We start from the raw sequence: 7,755 nt of genomic DNA, 5'->3' as shown, positions 1-7,755 counted from the left end.
TTCTGTGAATCAAATTCTTCAAAATTATCTGTAGTTCACAGTTTATTTAGAACCATTGGAATGCACCTAGATCCACTCAGATTGACCATTAAATTGTCTCTGGGACTATATTAGTTTATTGAAAACAGGACCTTAGTGTCTTAAGAAGAAACAGAATCACTTATTTTAGGAAGAAACTTACTGGAATGGATTAATCTAGGAATTTGTGCTCAGGATTCTAGCTTCTATTTCCCATCTCCCCATCTTTATTTTTGCACTTGTTTACTACTTAAGGCTTTATCTCTCTAGGCTACAGATTGCCCAGATAATGAACAATGGTATTTCAGAATTATCGAGAATTTAAGGGTTATCAAGTTAATTTCTACAACACATTTTGAAATATTCTGATAAAAAAATGATAAAGACATCTTATGTTAGTCTCATTTTCCTCTTCATGGTATTAAAAATATTTAACATGAGAAATGCTATTTCTGCTTTCCAAGCAGAACTTTTGAAAGTGTTGATGGTAATAGCACACTTTTGAAAGAAAAACAAGTCAGATATTTGCATAAGCATAAGCATTAACATTATTTATTAAGTTTCAAATCATTAGCATTAGGTCCCCCTCCCCTGCTTTTTTTTCAGGGAACTATCCAATTTCTTTGCATATCTTGATCATTAAAGGTATCCTATATCCACTAACAAGAAGGTGACTTCAGTTTGTGCCAGAGAGAAACTCTAATTTTCCCTAGAGAGTTTAAATTGTTTCATTTTGTGTACAGCAGATCAGAAGGATGTTTTTCTTAGTTCTATGAAGGCCCCTTTTATCCAAGGACCTTTATTCCTTGGCCTAATTTAGCCATCAACATCCTTTAAGTTAGAATAGTATCAGTGATTGATAAATATATTTGCATAACTAGATATAACTAGTAACAATCTAAAGATTTTGTTCTTTATTTTTGGCAGTGGAATTTCAATTTCACATATCTTTGCAGATTAATTACTTATCTCCTGTGATGATTAATGTAAAACATAAAAAACTTATTTTGCTTTGAAATGGCTGGCATGTGAACTAACCACATTATTGTCATCTCAATCTTTTATTATTTTATATTTTAATAGTTTTCAAAAGTTACATCAATTGAGGTTATGTTGGGTCAGTAAGGTGGCCATTTTACCTGCTGATGTGTGTCATTGTAAGGGTGAATCCAGGTTTTGGGGGCCAGTCTTAGTCCATTTGGGATGTTATAACAAAATACCACAGGCTGGGTGGCTTATAAACAACAGACATTTATTTCTTGCAGTTCTGGAAGCTGCGATGTCTAAGATCAAGGTTCTAGCAGAGGGCCTGCTATGGGTGTCTTGTCATTGTGTCTTTACATGGTGGAAGAGGCAAAGGAGCTAGCTCTCTGAGGTCTCTTTCATAAGGGCACTAACCCCATTTATGAAGGTTCCATCCTCATGACCTAATCATATTCCAAAACCCCATCTCCTAATACCATCACACAGGGGATTAGGTTTCAACATATGAGTTGTGGGGTGTAGGATGGACACAAACATTCAGTATAGCAGGCCCTAATGCTTACATGATTGGAGGACTCTAAAGAACACAAAGTAGGTATGATGGTGAATATATGTTTACAAAATAAAACAAAAAATAAATTTAAAAAAGCTGAAAAATACCACAAATTAAAAACCTGAAATTTAACTGCCCTTTCTTAAATATTTTTGGATATATCCCTTTTGATTACCTCTTCATATATCCACAACTTAAAAATTTTATACCATTTTCTTTTAAAATTATATTTTATTGATTATGCTATTACAGTTGTTTCAGTCCCCCTCCCCCGCCCCCCCCACCAGCAATCCCTATCCCTTTGTCATGTCCATGGGTCATGCTTATAAATTCTTTGGCTTCTCCATTTCCTATACTGTACTTTACATCTCCATGGCTATTCTGTCACCACATATTTGTACTTCTTAACCCCTCATCTCTTCATCCCCTTTTCCCAAACTCCTCCCATCTGGCAACCATCAAAATGCTGTCTGTATCCATGATTCTGTCTCTGTTCTGCTTGCTTGCTTAGTTTATTTTTTAGATTTAATTGTTGATAAATATGTATTTATTGCCATTTTATTGCTCATAGTTTTGATCTTCTTCTTTTTCATATACAAGTCCCTTTAACATTCCATATAATAATGGTTTGGTGATGAATAAACTCCTGCAGTTTTTTTCTTGTCTGGGAAGCTCTTAATCTGCCTTTAGTTGAGGTACTCACTAAGTTTTTTGAGCATCCTTATAACCAATATTTTGATCTCTGCATCTGATAGGTTGCTTATCTCCATTTTGTTAGTTCTTTTTCTGGAGTTTTGTTCTGTTCTTTCATTTGGGCCTTGTTTCTTTGTCTCCTCATTTTGGCAGCCTCCTTGGGTTTGTTTCTATGTATTAGGTAAAGCTGCTGTGACTCCCTGTATTGATAGGGTGGCCTAATGGGTCCAGTGGTATAGCCTCCCCTATCACCCAGACTGGGTACTCAAGGTACTCCCTCTGTGTGGGCTGAGTATGCCCTCCTCTTGTAGTTGATCCTTGATTACTGTTTGCAGGTAAATGGGGGGGATTTACCCAGGCCAGTCAGGTGCAAGGCCTGGTTGTGACCACTGACCACCAACCTCTGCCCTTCATGGAGGATCAGGGGTGCAGGGGCCCTGAGGCAGTAACACAGCTATTATCTAGCTATCAGTTTGCCATGGATATGCAAAGTGCCTTAAAAGCTGTATTATCTCCTTTCTCCATCCCCCAAACCATGGGCTGTGGGGATTTTGGGGATCCCCCCACCCCTGCTTCCTGCTCTGTTTCACTCCTACTAGCCTGGATGGATTTGGTTTCTTTTTTAATTCCATAGTTGTTGGACTTCCACTCAACTCAATTTCTGACAGTTCTGAGTGAATGTTGTTCTATAGTTTAGTTGTAATTTTGATGTTGTTGTGCAAGAAGGTGAGCCATGTTTACCTATGCCTTCATCTTGACTGGAAGTCTCTAATAATTTATTTTGTAGAGAAAATAGAATAAATAAATTTTTTCACTAGCATGGTTTATGTTTTTATTTAGTATTGATAGTTTAAAAGTGTGTTTTATTTCCACAACCCATTATTAGTCATGAAAATTATAGGTTGTCAAATTTTGGAAATCTCTAAAAGTTCAATTCACATATGTACTTTCTGTAGTATTCCTCCAAAACAGAAATTGTAATACATTTTATTTTATGCAACTGCCATCAAAAGAAAAAATTATGGTGGGTTTGTAATTGTACATGCTGCATTATTGAGTATATTCCTGACAGAAGAAGAGCTTCTACTTTGATTAGACATTTATGGGAACTGCATGTTTTACACAGTTTTACAGTCTGATGATTGGGAGAATTTTCCAAAGATTACCTCTGACTCCCTATGTTTTCTCCTTCACCCACTTACTTCCCTTGCTGGGTGTCATAGGACATGTTTGTGTCATAGTACAACCTCTAGCTCTGCACATTTGTGTGGTGGTGTCAAGTGAGTCAACATAGTAAGCATTAGGGACATTCTTGCACTAGGATGGTTAACTAACTTATTTATACATGGAAATGATTGTGAATCACATGAATATCTCATCCAAGTCACATTAAATATGTACTCTATTCAATTTCTCCTTAACTAAATCTAAACATGCCTACAGGAAGGTTACCACCATCAACATGAAAAGTTAAGTGACAGGACATAGGATAGGAAGAGACAGTGGTCTTAACTAATTGCTTTTACGAGATATCACTTTTCCATATTTTACAGATACTACACTTGATCTTAGCCAAAAGGCCCAGAAGCAATTCCCATGTTTTACAGAAATATGATATCCTCTGAGTACATTGCTGGCATCCCTCCCAGGGCCTTGGAAGGTGCCTGTGAAAGTGAGATTCTGAACTTTAAATGCTATTAACTTCACAGAAAACCTGACTCTGACCAAGTGCCTGAGCTTTCTGCCTTTGGAAATGCTGTTCTTTCTATCTCTGATCCAGGTGTCAACACTCCTTCCTGGCACCAGAGCGTGGTGCTGATGGCAGTATCCGCTGTCATGCTAACAGAAGTGGACTTCTCTCTTTCCCCTTTTCCATTTGTTCCTGGTATTCCCAGAGCACAGCATTATACTTGGCACACAACATGTGGAGAAACAAGAAGATGGGCTTATTCCAGAGTTCAATTCTCACTTTTTCCATTTGAAATTTGTAAAATTTGTTTATGTTTATGAGTCTCAAATATAAATTGGGGTTAATTATACATACCTTTAAATGTTTCTGTGAGAATCCTAGATAATACATGTAAATTAGTTCATTTTTTGTGAGCCTGGATTTACTCAGTGAAATTAGTAACACGTCCTTTATTTTAAAGGTTTTATTTATTTATTTTTAGAGAGAGGGGAAGGGGGGAAAAAGAGGAGGAGTGAAATGTAGATGTGAGAGAGAAACATTGATCGGTTGCCTTTCATATGCACTCCCACCGGGGACCAAACCCGCAATCCAGACATGTGCCCCGATTGGAAATTGAAGCAGCAACTCTTTGCTCTGTGGAACAGTGCCCAACTAACTGAGCAGCACCTTCAGGGCAGTAACACATGTCTTGAAAGGTTGTTTTCAGGATCTGCGGTAATGCATGTAAATTAACTACCACAGTGCTTGGGATACAGATAGATAGTACTGATTAATAAATCATCACTAATTGTGGGAAAGGCTCACCAAATAGTCTATGTTCTCCTATACCTCCCAGCCTGCCTTGAATAATAGGCAGGTTGGAGTCATGTGACTAACTCTGGCCAATGAACTCTGAGGGGGAAGTGACATTTATAGGTCAAGACAGTTAAAAGCCAGTGTATTTCCTGCATCTCCTTCTGCCTCTGTAGCAGCAACCTTGGTGATATGTAGCTATGACATGCAAGGAGTCTGTAGCAATGAGCCACTTTCAAAGGAAAACTTCTCAGGAGGGCTTCTGGACTGTACAGGACTTTGTGTAAACATGAAATACAAGTTGATTGTGTTAAGGCACTATGACTTTTTTGTTTGTTTGTTTTCATTACTACAGCTTAGCTTCGAATCATAGTCACTTTTATTATTTTTATTATCATTACTACTGAATTGAACAGAAATACTCACAAACGTTGTCTGTTTTAGTGGAACATGGAACTAAAGTATTGGTTTCTGCTCTCAGTAATGGGACATAAAAATATTGCCATTGCATGTAAAACTCCTAGTTCTTCCACAAGCATAGACTCCAGAAATGTCAAACTAAAGGAAAATAGGAAGGAGAAAAAAGTGCATTAAATTTTCTATTTGACTCACCAGCTAACCCTCTTATTCAGGCTACCTTATTTCCTTGAAACCCTGACTCAATGCATATTTTCATGACATTAAAAAAATTATGTCCTTTTCTGTAAGTTTTAGAAATTATGTTTTTTTTTTTTCTTCTTCTTCTAGGGTACCTTCAGAGTTTAGCCACTTTTTATTTTTTTAACTGGTGTGACTCTAAAAATGGTTCCTGGTGCCCAGCTCTCTTTAGGAAGACTGGTAGAAATGCTAGCTTGATAGGATTTTTCCTAGATCTTGTTCAGTTGTTACTAGGAGTATCCAGAATTAAACATAATTCAAGGAGCCAGTGCAAATTACCACAGGGGTACCTGAAGGAGTTCAGAACATACCACCCCAAAACATGCTGCTTTGTCATATTGATTATTTTGAGCTGAAGGCACTTGAAATATAGAAAATGCAGGAAGGGTTCTCTGACCTACCTTTTTCTACCTAGAAACAGGCCATAAATTTCCCATGAGAAAGATGTCCTTCCTATTCCATGAAGAGAATATCCTTATCAGTAGAGATTGGGAATAGATGCTGAAATTGATATGTACAAACAAATTACTAAAATAACCTTATCTTCCAAATTTTGCCCCTCCAAACATCTCCTTGCATTTCCTGCAATTTACTGCCCCCATCCCATACCCTTTCTCTTATTTCTTACAATTCATTGTTTGTCTAAAGGGTGTAAAATCTTTCTGCTCCAGTTACTTCTTTAGGTCTTCGTTCTTTTGTGAAGGCCCCCATGCACATGAAAAATTCTAATAAAACTTGCATGCTTTTCTCCTATTAATGTGTCTTATGTCAGTTTAATTCTTAAACCCAGCCAGAGACCCTGCATATGTACGGGAGAATATTTCCTGCCCTAAGTACCAAAGAAATGATACCAATGTCAGGGTATGGAAACTGGTGTGAAGCTCTAGAGAAGTGACAAGACCACAGGTCAAAAGGTTGGAAAATAAGGTGGAACACAAAATAATTTGAGAGTAGTCCATGAACCAAGAAAGAGTACCAGATCTTGTTCTCTGAATGCTGCCTATACACCTGGGATGGGGCAGGCAGGCAGCAGGGATAAGGGCCAGGTCCATAGACTTAACCCTGAGATTATGAGAAAAATGAGAATGCTTTTGACGCAGAAGAAAAATGCTGAAATTCATTGAACTTGAAGATGGTATAAAAAAAATATGTGCACCTGGATTTTTTAAAAGTAACATTTGACAGTATATTGAAGTTAAGGGTGTTTCATAACCCTAGTCTAAGTATGGACAAAGGGCTGCACTATAAGTTTATATATGGCTCTTGTTATTTTATGACAGAAAAAAGAGCAAAGTATTAAAAAGACCACACATTTGATGGGGCTCTTTAAGTCTGCCACTGAACCACCGCTTTGTACAAATACAGGCATACCTTGGCAATATTGGGGGTTCGGTTCCAGACAACTGTAATAAAGTGAGCATCACAATAAAGCAAGTCGTAATCTGCTGGTGGAGGGTCTTGCCTTTAATTTGTAAAACACACAACATCTATGAAGCCCAATAAAGGGAAGTGCAAAAGAATGAGGTATGCCTGTACTTGGATAGTCATAACAGGTAAGTCTAATTTGAAAAGACTTCTGGATAATGGTAAGATAGGAAAGTCTGAAGAACTCTACATAACAAATTGCAGGTATATTCTCAATAAGGAGAAATGCAGAGGAAAAGGAGGGGGAGCAGATATTCAGAAAGTAGGAAGAGTCCTTGTGCTGTCAGCTCAGCGTTCACTTTTCTCTACAGCTTTGGTTAACCAACTCTAGCAACAGACAAGTAGTTCCCCTGAGTCAAACAAGAAAACCTCCTGGGAAAGGAGAAGAAAACACTCCCTGTGGGCTTCAGTGTTTTTCTCACTTTCCAGAGCAGCTGCGTCCAGCAAGAAGCCTGCCTGTGGTCCTCCCTTGGGTTGTCTCCTTAACCATCTGCAGGCCTTGCTCATTACCTGTTTCAGTTCTTCCCAAAGGCACTGGTTCTCAAACTTTGGCATTAGAATCACCTGGAGGGTCTGTTAAAACACACATCGATGGTCCCATTCCCTGAGTTTCTGATTCAGTAGCTCTGGGGTGAAGCCTGGGAATTAACTTTTTGAACAAGTTCCCTGGAGATTCACAAATACGATGAAGGTAATTTTTTATAGTAAATTCTTTATTGACAAAAGCAAATGCTTTTTTGTGATCCTGGAGTCTGCTTACCAATCACTTTTTACTGTGTGTTTACATGTTTCTAAAGATCTTCTCTGAATCACCAGATTATTGAATCTCAAGTGTTGAACAAAGCTATGGGGCCAGATTTTCTAATTTCCTCTGTTTTGCCCCTTTCTTTATTGGGCTTAAATACAATTTTACCCTTTGTGCTTTAACCCAGTATCCTTGGAC

The 7,755-nt window shown here is 37.9% G+C and overlaps 1 pseudogene; it reads right to left on the bottom strand.

The window, feature by feature from the left end:
- Nucleotides 1–3,690: 3,690 nt before the first annotated feature.
- Nucleotides 3,691–3,840, bottom strand: LOC150008945 (U2 spliceosomal RNA; annotated as a pseudogene).
- Between the last annotated feature and the right edge of the window lie 3,915 nt (nucleotides 3,841–7,755).

Source organism: Furipterus horrens, unplaced genomic scaffold (genome assembly GCF_987537825.1).
Source record: "Furipterus horrens unplaced genomic scaffold, mFurHor1.1.pri manual_scaffold_5, whole genome shotgun sequence".
Taxonomy (NCBI): Eukaryota; Metazoa; Chordata; class Mammalia; order Chiroptera; family Furipteridae; genus Furipterus; species Furipterus horrens.
This window is presented reverse-complemented; position numbering and strand designations above follow the sequence as displayed.